Source organism: Notechis scutatus, chromosome 2 (assembly GCF_049901735.1).
Source record: "Notechis scutatus isolate UNSWTSFEM ecotype Mainland chromosome 2, rNotScu1.2, whole genome shotgun sequence".
Lineage (NCBI taxonomy): Eukaryota > Metazoa > Chordata > Lepidosauria > Squamata > Elapidae > Notechis > Notechis scutatus.
This window is the reverse complement of record NC_142010.1, coordinates 82,811,643-82,831,383: the sequence shown is the minus strand read 5'-3', so window position 1 is coordinate 82,831,383 and position 19,741 is coordinate 82,811,643. Positions and strand designations below refer to the sequence as shown.

The window sequence follows — 19,741 nt, the reverse complement described above, 5'->3', positions numbered from 1 at the left end:
GTTTGGCCTGGACAAATGTGCCATAGTGGCACTGAAGAAAGGGAAGATCGTAAAAAGTGATGGAATTGAAATGCCTAATGGACAAACCATCAAGTGCCACCAACCCGAAGCCTACAAATACCTGGACATACTGCAGCTGGACAATATCAAGCACGGGCAAGTGAAAAATGTGGTCAGCAAAGAATACACACAAAGGGTCAGAAAACTTCTTAAAAAAAACTGAATAGTGGTAACACCATCAAGGCTATAAATACCTGGGCCATACCCGTCATCAGAAATACTGCTGGGATCATAAACTGGACACAGGCAGAGCTGGACAGCCTGGATAGGAAAACAAGAAAACTGATGACCATACACTATGCGTTGCACCCGCGTAGTGACGTCAACAGGCTATATTTGCCCAGAAAAGCAAGCGGCAGAGGACTTTTGCAAGTGAAGACAGACAGGCAGACAGTCGAAGAAGAGAAGCATGCTTTGGCAGATTATGTGAAAGACAGTGTTGAACCAGCTTTGACGGAGGTCAACAAGAGGAAGCTGCTCAAAGTGCAGCAAACCAAGAATCAATATAGGAAAACACTGATGCAAACTCGGGCTGACAGCTGGTGTAAAAAGCACTGGACAGTTCCTTGAAAAGATTCAAGGAAAAGTAGGTAAGGAAAAGACCTGGTTATGGAACCAATGGAACACCGAAGAAAGAAACAGAAGGCCTGATTCTTGCAGCCCAAGAACAAGCCATCAGAACGAATGTAATCAAAGCCAGAATAGAAAAATCTGCTGATGACCCCAAATGCAGACTCTGCAAAGAAGTGGATGAAACCATTGATCACATACTGAGCTGTTGCAAGACAATAGCTCAGACTGACTACAAACAATGTCACAACACAGTCGCTCAGATGGTCCACTGGAATTTCTGTCACTACCATCTGCCTGTAGCAAAGAACTGGTGGGATCATAAGCCTGAAAAAGTGGTCGAAAATGAGCATGCAAAACTGTTGTGGGACTTCCGAATACAGACTGACAAAGTTTTGGAACACAACACCCCGGATAACACGATTGTGGAGAAGAAAAAAGTGTGGATCCTTGACATTGCCATATCTGGTGACAGCAGAATCGATGAGAAACAACTTGATAAAGTCACCAGATATCAGGACTTGAGAATCAAACTGCAGAGACTCTACCATAAACCAGTGCAGGTGGTTCCAGTGGTATTTGGCACACTAAGTACTGTGCCTAAAGACCTAGGCAAGCACTTAAAAACAATTGGCACTGACAAGATCACCATTGGTCAGCTGCAGAAGGCCACCTTACTGGGATCTATCATTGACACCCTCCCTAAGGAGGGAAAGACTCAAAAGGTAATTGCAAAAGAAGTTGGATGTTCCCAAAGTGCTGTATCAAAGCACATTAATAGAAAGTTATGTGGAAGGGAAAAGTATGGAAGAAAAAGGTGCACAAGCAGCAGGGATGACCACAGCCTGGAGAGGATTGTCAGGAAAAGGCCATTCAAAAGTGTTGGGGACTTTCACAAGGAGTGGACTGAGGCTGGAGCCAGTGCATCAAGAGCCACCACACACAGACAGATCCTGGACATAGGCTTCAAATGTCGTATTCCTCGTGTCAAGCCACTCCTGAACAACAAACAACGTCAGCAGCGTCTTACCTGGATGAAAGAAAAACAGAACTGGTCTGTTGCTCAGTGGTCCAAAGTCCTCTTTTCTGATGAGAGCAACTTTTGCATCTCATTTGGAAACCAAGGACCCAGAGTCTGGTGGAAGAATAGAGAGGCACACACTGCAAGATGCTTGAAGTCCAGTGTGAAGTTTCCACAGTCTGTGTTGATTTGGGGAGCCATGTCATCTGCTGGTGTTGGTCCACTGTGCTTCATTAAGTCCAAGGTCAATGCAGCCGTCTACCAGGAGATTTTGGAGCACTTCATGCTTCCTTCTGCAGATGAGCTTTATGGGGATGCTGATTTTCATTTTCCATTAGGACTTGGCACCTGCCCACACTGCCAAAAGCACCAAACCCTGGTTCAATGACCATGGGATTACTGTGCTTGATTGGCCAGCAAACTCACCTGACCTGAACCGCATAGAGAATCTATGGGGCATTGCCAAGAGAAAGATGAGAGACATGAGACCGAACAATGCAGAAGAGCTGAAGACCGCGATTGAAGCATCCTGGTCTTCCATAACACCTCAGCAGTGCCACAGGCTGATAGCTTCCATGCCATGCCTCATTGAGGCAGTAATTGCTGCAAAAGGGGCCCAAACCAAGTACCGAGTACATATGCATGCTTATACTTTTCAGAGGTCCAATATTGTTCTATGTACAATCCTTGTTTTATTGCTTGCATGTAATATTCTAATTTTCTGAGATTGTGGATTTGAGGTTTTCATGAGCTGTAAGCCATAATCATCTCAATTATGACAAATCACGGCTTGAACTATCTTGCTTTGCATGTAATGAGTCTCTCTCATATATTAGTTTCACCTTTGAAGTTGCATTACTGAAATAAATGAACTTTTGCATGATATTTTAATTTTTTGAGTTTCACCTGTACATCAACTAGTTATTTACATTAACAATAAAAGAACAAGAAAAGTAAAAATGAACGAAGCAAAAAAAAAACTTTGCATTTGCAAACAATCCAAGGAAATGGTTGGCACATGAATTAAGAAAAGAAAGTGATACTAAAACAGATGACTATCTATAGAAACAAAATTTGCCAGATACAGAGGAACAGAAATAGATTATGAATGGATCTACAACAATAAGGAAAGTTTTGGAAGCTATAAAGAAAATTAAACCAAGAAAAGTGCCTGAACCTGATGGATTAAGTGGCTCTCATTATAAATGTTTTGAGGATGAACTTTTATAACCTTTACAAAATGTTTTGAGGATGAACTTTTATAACCTTTACAAAATATGATGGATTCTATTTTACAGGGAAGAACATTGCCAGAAAGTTGGAAGGAGACCAACATAGCATTAATACTTAAAGAGGGACAAGATTTGAGTTTAGGAAGAAACTTATTGGCTGATACCATTATTGAGTAATGAATACAAGTTATTTACAGTGATTTTTGCTGATAGGCTAAAAGTAATTTTGAAGAAATTATTCATGAAGAAAAATGTGGATTTTTTAACAAAAGACAATTAAAGCAAAATTTTATAAATGTGATTGACATTTTGCAATATTTGAACCAACATATTCAAAAAAAACCAAGCCATATTGATTTTCTTAGAAGCAGAGAAGGCCTTTGACAATTTGAACTGGGCTTTCTTGTTCAACATTTTGGAACTTTGGGGAAAACTTTACGAAATGGGTAATATTAATTTATACGACACAAAAAGTACAAATAATTATTAATGGACATTTAGCAAAGCCTTGTTAGATACAAAAAGAAACAAGACAAATATACCCCTATTTTCCCTCTTGTTTATTTAGTTCTTGAAATAACTGGTAGAGATATAAACAAGATGAGAAGATTGTGAGAGTAAGCCTTTAAAAAAGAATCTCTAGGTTAAGGGCTTTTGCAGATGAGTTGGTGTTGATTTTGGAAGAACCTGAAAAATTTGTGTGGCAGGAGGAAAAAACATGAGTTGAAGATGTTACAAGATGCAAAAGGAGGATTGGGTTTACCCAATTTGAAACTGTATTTTGCAGCTTCCTGTTTGATTTGGATTAAAGAATGAGTGCTTCTGACAAATAGAAGACTTTTGGAGTTAGAAAGATATAACCTGAAAGTAAAAAAAAACAAACCTCATTATGTTATACATAGTGAGCATATGGAACAAACATAAATTCAGGTTGTGTTTGAACACTCATTGGTGACTCTCAGTACAAGAAGCCAGTGGTGGGATTCCATTTTTTTTACTACCGGTTCTGTGGGTGTGGCTTGGTGGGCGTGGCAGGGAAAGGATACTGTGAAATCTCCAGTCAGAGGTGGTATTTGCTGGTTCTCTGAACTATTCAAAATTTCCGCTATCAATTCTCCAGAATTGGTCAGAATCTGCTGAATACTACCTCTGCAAGAAGCATTTTATAGATAAGAAAGAACAGGCAAACACAAATAGCTAATTTATTGTGAAGTTTTAGCATTTATCAAGGGGAATACTAGATAAAATCAAGAGAACAATCGGTGGCAGAGGTATATATGTAATATACAAATGGGAAAATACTTGGTTAAAAGAATTTGCACTATTGTTATAACTAGGCTTTGTTCTGAAATGTAAAATCTTTGAGGCTTTTAAAATAAAAACTATAGGGTGATCATAAAAGATGAAAGATCTATGGCATTTCATGAAATCTTTACCTGGGGATATTTTCCATTTATTTATTTATTTTTCAGTGTTTTTTGTTTACCCAGAGAGTCCATCTCCCTCTGCTCCCTGACTTGACTTCAGTCTTTTTTTTCCCTCACTTTTATTTTGGGCTTAGAACTGCCTCCCCTATCGCAGGGCTGCCACTTCTCTGATTCAAGTCTTTCCACAAAGTTCAGTTTTCAGGGGACATCTCCAACTCCTTACATGTTATTGTATTTCCATCATTGGGATTGCTTTCAGTGAAAAAATGGGCTAAAATGTACTGTAAAATGAATGAACAGGTGAATATGTACATGATGAGATAAATGAATTATTCATTTTTTCCTGTTCACACTTCTATTTGTCCCATCTTCTAGTTTCATTCTCTATATCTATTTTAAATTGTAAAACCCTTGAGGTTTGTCATAGTCATTCCCGGTAAAATGCCAGGAAGAATGTGTCTGAACCCCATGATTTTCAGAAAATGATCAGACACTCCTATGTAAATACCTACCTATGCTTTTCTTTTTTCTATTTTATTTGTGACATCAGAGATAACCAAACTTCTTAGTTTCATTGGGAGCTACATAAGGCTAATTATGCAGTTATGACAGTGAAACAAACATTTCTTCCCTCATACGCATGGGCCATAAAAGAACAGGGATTCAGCAGTGATTACTTGCACATATACTGGTATTTCTAACTATGTCTTTGCCATAGTTTAAGGGTGGGTGGGTGGGTGTTATTTCTATATTCCCTTACCTCTTAAGAGCTAAGCAAGAAACATGAATTGCACTCAGAGGTGGTATTCAATAGGTTCTTGCCAGTTCTGGAGAACCAGTAGTGGAAATTCTGAGTAGTTCAGAGAACCAGCAAACACCCTTCTGACTGGCCCCACCCCCATCTAATCTCTGCCTCCTGAGTCCCAACTGATTGGCTGGGTCTTCTTTTGTTGCCCTGCACAGGATAACGGAGCTGGAAAGCAGGTTAGTGGGTTGGGGAGGGAATGGGATTTTGCAGTAACCTTCCCCTGCCCACCAAGCCATGCCCACTAAGCCACACCCACAGAACCGGTAGTAAAAAAATTTGAATCCCACCACTGATTACACTTAGTTGGTAATTTCTCAATCTGGAAGAATGGTATGTTCTTTAACAGAGCTGTCAAACTCCTGGTCTGTGGATCAGGTGCATCACATGCCCAGTTTAGCGAGGGGGGGGGGAGTCCCAATACATCATGTGACACCACCATGACGACATGAGTTTGACACTCCTGTCCTTGAATGAGGAAACCATGGCAGATGACTTTCCTTCTCTGGATAGGATCCCATGGTGTCATGATTCCACAGCTTTTTTCAGTGGTCTTCTGTCCACTCTGGAATGAACAACTTTCTTCCAGCTCATTATGGAGCAGACAAGCCTTCAGCCGCCAAAGCTGTCTATTTCTTTATGGTTCACCAATCATCATTTCATTTTTTCCCTGAAATTCCAAGCCTAGCCAGATTTTCTTTCTGCCAACAGCTCAGCTCTTCTTTACTTTTTGTTCTATGTTTATCATGGCAGGAGTGTTCAGCTGCTCCATTCAATCACACTGATTGATCAATTTGTTTCTTTGGGACTCTGTTTGAACTGACTAGCATGTTGGCTTTGAATTCAAGATTCCTTTCTGAAGTGTTCAATCTAAAAGGAAATTATTCCAGAAAGAATACACTGGAACTCCTGGAAGAGGTGCTTGAAGGTGGCTACACCTATTATAGGTTAGCAATGCTAACTACAATGCTACTCTTTTAAGATAAGTTAATTGGGAAAATAAGTCCTTCTCTCCTTGCATCCTGTCAGACTGCATTTATCTTGTTGAATAACTATGAAACATCAAAATAATTAGCAATTATTAAAGCAATATTTTTAACAACAAAATATTGATATGTGCTTCGTATATGACTTCACCCTGATGCATAAAAATTTATGGAGATCCTAAGCTATATTAAATTATAAAACATTCAATTGGATCAGTGTTTCTCAACCTCAGCAAATGGCTGGGGAATTCTGGGAGTTGAGAGCCATACATTTTAAAAGTTGCTGAGGTTGAGAAAGATTGAATTAGATGAAGAAAGACAATTCAAATCATTGTCTACGGCAATTCAGCACTGCAACCTAAACTGCTTGCCTTTCATGTTATCTTCACTTGTTTCTCAAATCAATTTCAGAAATTTCAATCTAAATTCCTGTGAGCGGTTGCTACACAATTCAGACTACATCTACTGAAAAACCTGGTTATTTCCCTGTTTCCTGTTTTTCCCATCAATGAGGGAGAGCAAGTCTCATTTGTGCTGACTGGTGTATCAATATTTGCCTTTTTTTTCTTCAGGAGCAAATATTTGCTTCTTCAGGAGAGTCTTTCCTCACTATCCTACTTGTCTTTATTTATTTATTTATTTATTGTTTTCCCAGATGGTGCCTTCCTATCTCCTTCCCACCTACTTTTTCTGTCACTAACGTAGATCCGTTTTTTTAAAAAAAGAAATCCTTTATGGTACCATCATTGCTCTATTGCAGTAATAATAAATTCTGGACCAATGAAGAATTAATTGTTCAAAAATGAAGTAGTGATGTTCCTACATTGCACGTTTAAAAATTGCTTGCTTAAAAAAGAAGGGAAATTTTGCAGTTGGCAGTTTTGTGGTAATCAAGCATGCTTTAACCAGCCTAGATAGAAACCAAAATGGCACCCCTGGGGAGATGTAAAGGTTGGTTAGTGTATATACTTAAAGGATTGAGGATGGTTTATTGAATTAACACATCATTGTTGAGTCAATGACAAGGTTATAAAAAAAGTAGCACCTGCTGATCACACAAGAACACAGCAGCTTAGAACCCCCTGGAGGGAAAGAAGGTCATGTCAAACACTGCAGCCAACCAGAGATGGTGCTGCTATTGGAATGGAACAAAGTGCAAGAGACAATCCGCTTAGGATTGGAGGGCTCAGATCAGAAAGCAATCATTTTTAATCAAAACTGGAAAACACAGGTGTTCTGTCCATTTGTAATGAATGGGCTTGGAGTGGGAAGACAATAAGCTCATCTATTCCTACACCCAGGAAGGAGTGAATCATCTATACTGGTGATGGCCCAATCCGAAAGTACAGATCTGCCATTACTTTGGTAGATATGGCAATTATATAAAGCCCTTCAGAAAAAAATAGCAGTTGCCTTTCCTTCTTTCCTTTCCTCTGATGCTGAATGAAACATATTTAAGCAAGATAACTCTTTAAAAAAAAACACATAATAACAAATGCTGAACCATTTTCTGTGCTGCACATAAAGTGAGTAGCCCTATGAAATGGTTCAGATTCTTAACCTTTCGATAAATGGAGTACATTTTGAGTTGAAGGAGATGAAAACCAAAAGATAACTCAGCACAATTTGTTCAAATAAACAATTGAAAACTGTGAGTATAATACATCCCTGCAGTTCACACACACACACCCTCAAAAAAAAACCCACCATTCCTTATTCATAATTAGTAAAGAAACCAAACAAACAGCCACAACGGCTGAACTTAACATTCTGGCTCAAAGGCCTGAGGGAACAACTCAACTCAACTCAACTTTAATGCATTTTGAAAAACCAAAAGGTTGGACTCACCCAGATCCCTGCTGGGATGCTGCCCTACAGGGCAGGTGCTGACAAGAGAAGGCATGATCTTGAGTATCACAAGATGGATATTGGTTAATAGAAGGGATCCAGACCAGAGGTGGTATTCAGCAGGTTCTGACCAGTTCTTGCAGAACCGGTAGCACAAATTTTGAATGGTTCGGAGAACTGGTAGCAGAAATTTTGAGTAGTTCAGAGAACCTGCAAATACCACCTCTGACTGACCCCACCCCCATCTATTCTCTGACTCCTGAGTCCCAGCTGATCGGCTGGGTCTTCTTTTGTTGCCCTGCACAGGAGAACGGAGCTGGAAAGCAGATTAGTGGGGTGGGAAGACAATGGGGATTTTACAGTATTATTCCCCTGGAGCAGGACGGAATGGAGATTTTGCAGTATCCTTCCCTAGAGTGATGTGGGAATGGAGATTTTACAGTATCCTTCCCCTGCCACGCCCACCAAGCCACGCCCACAGAACCGGTAGTAAACTTTTGAATCTGATCACTGATCCAGAGTGTACCATCTTTGCTGGGTCTGGCAGGGCAAATTGAAACAGCTGGGAACAGACAGTCCTACAAATACAATAGCCCTATCATGTAGGGTTTTATCAGGGATAATCAGCACTTTGAATTGCTTGCTGCAGTTCAATCAACAATGGTGGTTGAGCTGCAATGCACTGGATGCATTGTGAGACACACATAACTGCTTGCACCACTGCATTCTGAACAAATAGCACTTTCCAGTGCTTATCAAAGGCAGACCCATGTACACTTCAATATGCACTATAGTAAAACAGTAGTACAGCAGGTGAGTAGGGGGCGAATTACTGTGAATAGGGCCTCCTGATGCAGAAAAAGTGTGCACTTGGTACACAGAATACATACTTGAGAAAGAAATAGCAAGTACAATTAATATTTAATATGGATTGATTCTTGTTTTCATTAAATGGCATTTGGGGAAATGCTATCAAAATTCACAGTGGAAGAAATTCTCTTCCGAGGATACATTTTGTCTACTTATGATTATAAATGTGTGCATTTGTATGTGTTTATATACAGTCTTTTTACGCCCCTTGACATTTGCAGAACATTTATAGATATTCTTCGACAGGTAAATAATGACTCTAAAGCTTTTATATGTAGTAGGGTATTAGACTATGCCTCTTGCAAGAATGACAGGGAAAGTTACAAAAGGAGATAAAAGAAGCTTTGAATGTCTATGCCAAAAACTACACTTTGAAGTTATTATGGTTTTAAAACTCATATTGAAACTTGAGCACCTATATGATTTGAAAAGAATATTAAATTGTATAAAGCAGTTGTTTTGGGAGGATAAACCTGATAAATTATTGTAATACTTTGAAGTAATTGAAACATAGTGATAAAACTATTACAATAAGAAGTTATTTGGGGGTATAAATGGATATTCATTTGGGAGGGAAGCCAAATGACAAAACATGCATTAAGAGACAGCCTTTCCTACCCATCCTGTTCCCTCCCTACCCATCTTTTAACTATAGATTTATTGGGATTTCTATTTTTATTCTTTTAAAGATAGTTATTTGTTAGATTTTCATGCTGGAAGCCACCCAGAATCGTTTGTGACAAGATGGCCAGTTAAATTATATTGGTAATGTCATGATGAAAATTCTCCTCTTTATGTACTTATGTGCAATGTTGTGACACAAGTATGAAAGGGTAAAACATACATCATCACAGCTAGTAGTCTGTAGAGGTTGTTAATCATCCAGGTCATGGTTGCCTAAAGGTGCTTTTTAAGGAGGCAAGTGGACTTTCTTGTTTTTTCTTTGAAGACGTTTTGATTCTCATACACTTTTAGCTGTACAGTTTGGGATGAACACCCTTTGAATGGTGTGGGAATAGGAATGGATTTCCAGAGAAAAAAAAAATTGCAGACTACAGGAACCAAGAGCACTACTCAGATGACTCTGAGGACACAGATAAACCTCCAAGTGCTTCACTGACCCTCTAAAAAGATGCAAATGACCAGCTGTCTGCAAAGAATATAAATCCTTCCATTCCCCACTATCCTGTCTGAGCTGAGACAGGTGAGAAGTGAAGTGTCTTTAAAGAAAAACCAGAAAAGTCCAGTTGCCTCCTGAAAAAAGCACCTTTGGGAATCACAGCTAGTGCTTGACAACTCAGAGGATATTTCACAGTAATTGCAATGAAATTAGTTCTCCATTTGTGGAGTTCTATGTGGACTAAATCTTCCATAGATATTGGATGCCCATTCAAGAAATTGAGCCATACATTTAACATTACTAGAATGTTTGAAATTAGTTAAAGTTTGACATACAGAAAGGCTTTGGGGCCACATGGGATACCATACAATAAGACAAATGTTAAAGATAGATAGATAATAAGTAGATAGAATGATAGAATGATAGATAGATAGATAGATAGATAGATAGATAGATAGATAGATAGATAGATAGATAGATAGATAGATAGATGATAAAGACAGCTTGGCTTCTATATAGAAATATAAGGGACCTTTTGGGGGGGGAAAACATACTTTGAAGATCATATTATACAAATATTTTTAAAATAAGATAGAATAAATCATCATCATTATCCTTCTGCTCAGATAATTACCAACAGGATAATCTTCCCCACAATCAAGATGACATGTGAAATATATCAATGATGCCTACACTCTCCTTTAATATTTAATTTTATGTTGGAAACTTTTGTCTGTTTAATAAGACAATTTGGTGATATTCAAGCTGTTTGTAGATCAGAAAGTGAATATAAATTGCTGCTTATTGTTATATGCAGATTGTATTTGGGTCTGTTTAATGATAATCACCAATCTTTACCTTAGTTTGTAGAAATGGCATAGCAATATAATAAATACCCTGGATACACAATAAAATGGAATAAATGGAACACCATGCCAATTGGTAATAAGGGTCCTCATGTAAGTAAGAAAAAAACCCAAAGATTTGCTTATTGCCATGTTTACATTAAATACCTAGGGATAATTATTCTTAGCAAGATATGGTGCTTAATAGATGCGAAGTTTTTGAATTGTATCACTCTGATAAAATAAGATATTACATGATGGATAAGAATATTGATATATTTGATGGACATGAACAAGACTTCAATAACCTTATTTAAAACTTGTGTCTTGATTTAATTTTTGCCAAATAATGATATTCTCTCTCTCTTTTAAGGAGTATGTGCTCCATTTACATTCCATGTTAAGCATTTGCAACCCATAATCAAGCCAAAAATTTAGAAAAATCATGTGTTGGAATGTGGTCTGGATTCCTGGAGGGAAGAGTTGGATTCCAGAGGACCAAGAGGTAGCAAAGCATGGAAAGTTTAATTGAAAAGAAGAGAGTTAAAAAGATTCTTCTCTAGTGATTCTCAGAGTATATCTATAGCAATACAAATAGCTTGGCAAGATTTCTGCGTATAAGTGAGGAACAATAAAGGAAACTATTCAAAAGTAACTCTGTGTGTCTTTCTTGGTTGCTGGGTGTCCTGATGAGTCAATACATTGCTTAACCAGGAAATAAGGAGAAACTTTCTGACAGTGAGAACAATCAACCAATGAAATAGCTTGCCCTTGGAAGTTGTGGGAGTGCCATCACTTGAAACTTTCAAGGAGAGATTGGACTCCCATCTGTCAGAAATGGTGTAGAGTCTCCTGCTTGGGCATGGAGTTGGACAAGATGACCTACAAGGTCCCTTCCAACTCTGATTATCTGTTATCTGTTACTTTTATTCAACTAGTTTATTTATTATTTGATTTGCCAGTATCTGTTTACAACCTAATAAGTATAAGTTTTGGGCAGTCTCATCTGACATCTCCATCACCAATTCTTTCATTTTTTTCTAGAAATTCTCTCTCCTTCTGGACAGTTGAAAGCCCTGCTATTTAAAAGTAAAAAAAAATGGACATAGACCTCTTAGGAAAGGGGTGAGGTCAATAGTAGACAGTCTAAGGTTAAAGTTTTTGGGGTTTGGGGAAGAAACTACAGAGTCGGGAAAAAGTACTTTTTTCTCTTACACAAAATTCTAATTGAAATTTATTTAAGAACAATTAAATTTATACTATCAATTTTGAGTTTGTATCTATTGTGTGCTCTTGTGTTGTTATGGTTGAAGCTGAAGTATTCACTGACAGGTAGGACATTGCAATGTATGATTTTATATACCATGCTTAAGTCAGACCGAAGACTTGATTAAACTAGTTCAGTATTATTCTTTCAGTATCTGGTTGTACCTGTCCAGGTTTTTGGGCAGTCTCATCTGACATCTCCATCACCAATTCTTTCATTTATTTCTAGAAATTCTTCTCTCCTGGACAGTTGAAAGCCCTGCTATTTAAAAGTAAAAAAATCATAGCTTCCAATTTATCCCACTAAAGTGGAATCATTTTCTGTTTTAATCTACAAATAAAAGTACTTTTTTCTCTCTTACACAAAATTCTAATTGAAATTTATTTAAGAACAATTAAATTTATACTATCAATTTTCCGTCTTGTATTAAAATGCTAAATGAAAAGGGAAATTATGGACTTATGCTATTAGCTATTTCAAGACATCTTTTTACTTTTTCCACATTAATAAGGAATGAAGATTTAAAGGTGAGCTAATAGAAGAAGGAATACATTAAGATTGGTATATTGGAGATATATTTAACTGAATTTCTAATAGGAGTAATAGCTGTTAATCTTGACTGACACTGGCTGGGGGTGAAAATGGTTCCTTTTGTGCTATGATTATTTTGAGGGATTTTTTTTCTATACCTTTTAATTGTTTTTCTCTCTCTATTGTATTTTTAAAGATAAAGATAAAGATAAATTTATTGTCATTGTACTCAGAACCTGAGAACAACGAAATAAGGTGCTCTTTCACAACATACAACTGAACAACACCAAAAGACATATACAAATAACAATGTAAAACAAATTAAAACAATTAACAGTTAAAAACTATACAACCAGGATATATATATGTTAAGACAACCAGATTCATAACTCTGCATTTAACCTGATCATAGCACTTGGGTAAAAGCTATGTTTAAATCTACTTGTCCTAGCTTTCAGCACTCTATATCGTCTTCCTGATGGCAGGATCTCAAACAACGAGTGGCCAGGGTGTGAAGGGTCTCTCAAGATCTTTTGTATCTTCCTTCTACATCCCATGTTATACAAATCCTCCAATGAGGGGGAAGAGAACATCCGCTATTGTATTTTTATATTAAGTTCTTGTTTTCATTTTATCTTTTTTAATATAATTTTTAATAAAAGTATTGAATAAAAGGACAGGAGACAGATTTGTTTTTTTTCTTTTTCAAAATAATATTTTCCCTCCTTTCTGATTTCAAAGCAAAGGAAAATGGTTCCACCAGATCCTATTACATATTGCCCCCGAAAACTGGTTTCAATATTTTTTGTTATCTATTATGCTGACATGAGCTTTCTGTATAGATTTGTTTGGAACATAATAAACAACTATTTAGTATTGTGCAAAATTAATTAAAACCAAACCATTCAATAACGATCCAACAATAAATCTTTAAAGTTCAGTGAATTACATACTCAAATTGTCATACAATAAAAATTACATTTGCTAAGAAGAGCCAGCCAATACAGGAGACAAAAACATGATCAGGGCCACAGCAATTCCAACAAGGATATCTTAATTAAACTTTATAATTCTGGAAGGAGACGAATTATATGTGCAGCTGTGAACAGCATTTGGTGTCAGCACAGAAGGCATTCCTTTTATCAGCACATGTGGATATGCTTGCATGTTTGTGGATCTTGTTTGTTTGTTAGGGCCTTTGAATCAGTGTTGACATGAACATTTAACAGAATTTTCTTTCTACCCTACACACACACACACACACACACACACACACACACACAGGGAGGGAGGGAGAGAGAGAGAGAGAGAGACAGACAGAGACAGAGACAGGAACAGAGAGACAGAGAAAGAGTTCTCTACCAATGAGAATCAAGGTGTGGGAAGAAATATCCATCTGGTTCAGTTCCAAGCCTGGAGAAAGACACTGGAAACATGGAAGTTGATTGGAAAGATGGTTTTAAAGAAGAAGCACATGGTTCTGGTGCAGCTGACCATATGGAGTTGGAGGGTGGGGCAGTGTTATACATTCTCTTGGGCTTTGCACTTGAACTTCCTGTCCCTGGGCAAGAACATGTATTATATTGGCTGTTGTAGGGGTTATGTAGGGGTCATAGCTGGCCTTATAGGTTGTCTGACCTCCCAGGTTTGGTTGAAGTTTGCTGAGGGTGATGCAATGAAGAAAATACCCTTAGAAGATTGTGCAATGTAGTGAGCTCTGTGTCTTTTGCTAAATGGTAGTGGGTTAATCCTATTATCTCCTGAAAGATAATGCCATCATCCTGGAGCTGAAGGTCTTTTGTTTTGTAGATACGCTGGCCCAGTCTTTCTTTCTTTTTTTTTAATAAACTTTATTGAATTTTTATTACATTAAAAACATAAAAAATATATCACTCAATAACAGCTATTTGTAGTGCTTATCATATAACAATCATTTGTGCAATATTTACAGGTATTAATTTGTGCATAATTATATTTTTATTCTATCTATATTCTATATTTAATAATTACCTATCCTTAATCTGTCTCCGATCTATCCAGCTATACCATTGTTCCCATGCCTTATAAAATATTGAAGTTTCCTTATCTTTCAAACTCAGCGTTAATTTATCCATTTCAGCACAATTCATAACTTTTTGTATAACCAGTTCCTCTATGGGTGTATATGGCTGTTTCCAACATTGGGCAAAGGCGATCCTGGCAGCAGTCAATATGTATAATAATAAGTATTTTGTACTCTTTATGTATTTTTTTTGAAGATCCCCAATAGGAAGAGTTCTGGCTCTAGGTCTAATTGTTCACTGGTGATTTCCTGTAGCCAATTTTTGATTTTGAGCCAATATTTTCGAGCCTCTTGGCCCAGTCTTAATGGGCACAAAATATCTGTTGGGGGCAGGGAGCTGGGGCTCTGAGTTTCTGTCTCCCTTAAACAATTTTATTTCTCCTTTAGGGAAAATATTTTATCCTGCCTTTTCAATATTCCTCGAAATATATCATTCTTCCAGGAAGGAGGGGGTGGCTTCCCACAAAGGTGAAACAATCTTAAGTTTCTTCCTCATTCCCTCCTCCCTTTCAAGATAGAGTTGGAGTTTACCTCATGGCTGTTAAATAACTTCTTCAAGGGCATTTCTGCATTCCTCTACAGAAACAGAACTTCTGTTCCTGCATTTATACTTATGAAAGAACACAGGGCACTACCCTGAGGAGATTACAAGTTCCCCATTCCTATATTAAATACATGAGCCTCCCAAATAGTAACATTAACATTTTATGGAGTAAAATGGCAAAACCTAGAAAACTTGTAATAAAAAAATAAAACAAAAGCAGGGCTGTCTCAGGTAGCATTTAGAATTAAAACTACTGGAAAATTTCAACATGTAAGGGGAAATGGGGAAAAAAACATTCCAGATGAAAGCAATGAGAAAAGCAAACCATTTCTATATTCTTGCCAAGAAAATTATGAGAAGGTATTAATGAAGTCATATAGAGTACAGGCAAAGTTTAATTACCTTTTAAAATTTTTAGAGAAACTTCTGTCTTCTAATGATGTCCCAAGCACATCTTCTGCATTTTTAAAACAGTTCTGATTCAGTCTGATGGAAAAGTAATGGCCTTTGTTTGCTTGTATTTCCAGAGGAGAAGAATATTTCAATAAATTCACATGGATGTTATCCAGGGTTCATGTACTGACTAGTTACATGGTTGACAAGGATGATATGTACATACCTTGTCTTTCACTGTCAGTTCCCAGCCCTCATTAAATCCCATATATCCTCTGTGAGGGTTTTTCAGATGGAAAAGCAGTGGGAAAAAGAGTGATGGAGAAATATATATATTGCATATTGTATTTTGCAAAGAGCAGAAAACAGCTAGAAAGTCAGGCAACAGAAACAGGATTAATTTCTTCTACTTAAATGGAACCTCTTCTGAATGCAGCCCTCTCGAATTTCCATTTGAAAACAGTCCATCTAAACAAACTTTCCTTATCTACATCTTTTGCATTAAAGAATAGAAAAATCACCAGAGGGATTAAGCTAATTTCCATTTTATTCATATATTTCAAAACAAGGACATGTATCAAAAATCCATCAACAGGAAAATGTTTTTTTAAAGACTCATGAATTATGTTAATTTGGATTGGCCATAAATGAACAACCCTAAAAGTTCCCACAGCACCAACTAGCTATTCACTTTTATTTGTTTATAAACGTAAGTGGGAAAAGGATTAAGAAAAAACAAAAAGTCAGCTGAGAGCAAAGGTATTATTAAATGTTTTTATTTTAAAATTGCTTTCAAAAATAACTGTCACTCCCATGCCTTATTCAATATTGCTCTGGAACTATACATTGCTTTTATTCACTGTTTCAAGCAAGTTAAATAAAATTACAGATTCCTTAGTAGTGATTAAAAAGTGTGGTTCCAAGTCTTGCAAAATTAAAACAAAATAAGAAAATCTCTAGCATAAAATTCCCAAAGATCTTCTGATGAGTAGCTAACAACATACTATAGAAGTGAAAAAAGGACAGAAATGCCTGTGTTATTAAAGTTGTTCTATTTATATGTGTTGCATAAACAGATTTTTGTGACCAGAATCATTAGTAGAATGAAGATGTTAACTTGCACCTATTCTATTCTTTCCAGTACATGTTTCCATCTTACCTGGAGGAAGATTGTTACCTTCCAAGTTATTTTTCCCTATTTCAAAAAAAAAACAAAAAAACCCTTCTAGAGTTTTCTTGCTTCCTTGTTTAATCATGAGCTGCATTTTGGCTCTTTGTTTTCATTTTTCTTCAAAAGTGAGAAAGGTTAATGAGAGACAAACAGAAACCTTTTCCAGCAGCCTTGTGTTTTGATCTGTATGGGTAGGGATGTAACAATACTGTTTATCAAATGGTTGGATTCTTGCCCACGTATGGATACTTTTAACAAACAATAAAAAAACTGCTCTTGCAGAAAAAGATGCTCTTTATTAGTTGCAGACAGCAGCATCAGTTGGTCTCAGAAAATGTGCCACCATTTTTCTTGTTCAAAATCTAAAAAAGAAAACAATAGTTAATATTATTTTTTGAAAAAGAAAAAAAAAAGATTATACAACTTTAATTAAAAAAGGTTATTATTGTTATGTACTGCCCCACTGACAGATATATACAAGTGATGGAACTGTACAGTCTCCATAAATTGGAGATAGATAATCTTCTTCTCCCATGATATATCCAGGGTGCGTGCATTTAGGGAAGTAAGATAATCAGAATTGACCTTATCTTAATCTAAGTCCATTCTGCTAATGCACTAGTTTATATGTAGATGAGCCAAATGTAATTCTGTAAGATTTTCTATTTTGCCCCAGACATCTTCAAAAATATTTCAAAATATACAAGACTTTAATTCTAGAATTCCTTCTTTCCTGTATTGATTGAGTTCTGGAAAAGCAGGATTTCTGATCATAATAAGAAAGCCCTAAGGGATCTCTTCAAGGGTCGCGAGAAAGCAAGGCCAAAGAAGTAATAACAATGGCTAAGGCTAGGTGATTGAAGCCTCACCCTATTTATAATGCTTTTTTTTTTTCATACCTCCATTTGGACACTTCTAAATACCATGGATAATTACATTCTATACAAGCATATGTAAATTTTTCCCTTCAAGAATGATTGATCCCACATATGCACAAATATTTTATTTGCCTGATTCCTATTGTTAGGGATAACATTGTTTACCCTAACTGTTTTGGGTAAAAATAATAAATATGGTATCATGGTTTGTTAGTTAAAGTGTGTGTAACTTTAACTGCAAGAATGTAATTAAGGGTGTGATTGTAAAAGCACAATATAAGAAGCGAGGCAATTGCAGCTCTCTCTCTCTGGCTTACTGATCCCTAATTACTGAATGGATTGATGACTGCGTTCTTGCTGGAACGGGGAGAGATAAAGGAGTGTTTATTTTCTCAACGGAGAGAAGATAAAGATTGGACTGATTTATTGTAAGTGAACTGACATTGGCTACTCAACACGGATTTTGCAAATAGAGTATCCCCGACAAGACTTGACTGAAATTGATATATGACTAATGGACCGTTTATTTGACTAAGCTATCATTCTTAAATGGAATAAACTTTATTTTTGATAGCACAAGCGTATCTGTATTTTTACTGCGTGTTAATTAGAAAACTTATCTCACACATTTACCTGTCTTCCTATCTGATTTAGCTGCACGTTCTGTTTAGTTTGTTTTCCTTAACACCCGTTGGGGAATCCAGGCTTAACACCTATTCTGTTGATTTACCCTGGGAATAAACACATGAGGTTGGGTTGGGAAGAAGCAAAAATAAGAGAATAAATAGTGATGTGACCCCCATTTATGGTGAGTGCACTCTTCACAGATCTCAATATTTACATGTTGGAAGGGAGGAGCAGGTAAGAAATTGTGTGAACTGTAATCTAAAGTCTCTTTATATTAGATATGAGAAGGGAAACTGCAAACATAAGGATCTGCAATATTAAAGGTATGAAAGGTGGAAAACTCATATAGCAAAGCAGCAATAACATAGACTCACCTGTACAACATAATTCCTTTGGTTACAATAGTGGATTCTGCTTTTCCTACTTTAGAATATAAAAATGCCTTTGTCAGTTTAGCCCAAGGATAGACAGATTCAAAGTTGCTAAAGCTATTAAAATTAATTTCTACGGTTTAAGGTTGCTTTCAGTAAAATAACAAAAAAATGAATAAATTATTTGTCAATCCCATTCACAATGGCATTACTAGTTTAAATAGGAATCTATGAACACGACAACCCCATGCATGCTGTATCAGGTAGAGTAAACAACAGCCAATGCAATGAAGCATAGATTCACACACTATGGTAAATCTTTTTTAAAAAAATAATTATTTGTCATACAAGCCACAATTGTCCCAATAAAGCAAATGCTAATCCATAAATTATGGTTTTCAACCCATAATGGCAGGTTTAACAAAACATGTTAAGTCAATACTAAAGAAATGAAATTGTAGTTTAATAAAAGCTATGAACTCAGCTAGAGTGGTAAGTCATGCAATTGGCTTTTCATCACTGACAAATGCAACCATCCCAAGTCAGATGAAAAGAAGCATTTCTTCAAAATAATGCAAATTAATTTCTGGAATTCACTGCCACAGATTATGATTCATTCTATTAACTTCTATCACAAACCCAATATGTAACTCATATGTCATTGTGTTTATATTAAAAATGGTCTTTCAACATCTTTCAGTGATTCATTGACTACTAAGAGCTGTGGTGGTGCAGTGGTTAGAATGAAGTATTGCAGACTAATTCTGCTGACTGCCAATTGCCAGCAGTTGGGCAATTTGAGTCTCACTAGGTCAAGGTTGACTCAGCCTTCCACCATTCTGAGGTCAGTAAAATGAGGACCCAGATTGTTGGGGGCAATATGCTGACTCTGTAAACCACTTAGAGAAGGCTATAAAGCACTGTGAAGTGGTATATAAGTCTAAGTGCTATAATTAAGCTTGCAATTTAGTGTTACTCCCTTAATGTTTTTTTTTTCAGAAGGCTGAAACATATACAGTCAAAGATTACAAGAATTTATGCATCACCCAACCACTATGACCTATAGGTGCATAGCAGGATATGTGTAATATAATAAAATGGCTTTGGCAGTCT

At 36.7% G+C, this 19,741-nt stretch overlaps 1 long non-coding RNA gene across 1 annotated transcript in view; it reads right to left on the bottom strand.

The window, feature by feature from the left end:
• Positions 1–16,948: 16,948 nt before the first annotated feature.
• LOC148132105 (uncharacterized) overlaps positions 16,949–19,741 on the bottom strand; it is a 152,633-nt gene continuing 149,840 nt past the window's right edge. The window contains exons 3-4 of the long non-coding RNA XR_015747589.1: positions 18,632–18,680; positions 16,949–17,114 (exon numbers count right to left, since the gene is read on the bottom strand). This is a non-coding gene — a long non-coding RNA (uncharacterized LOC148132105). The remainder of the gene's footprint in view (positions 17,115–18,631; positions 18,681–19,741) is intronic.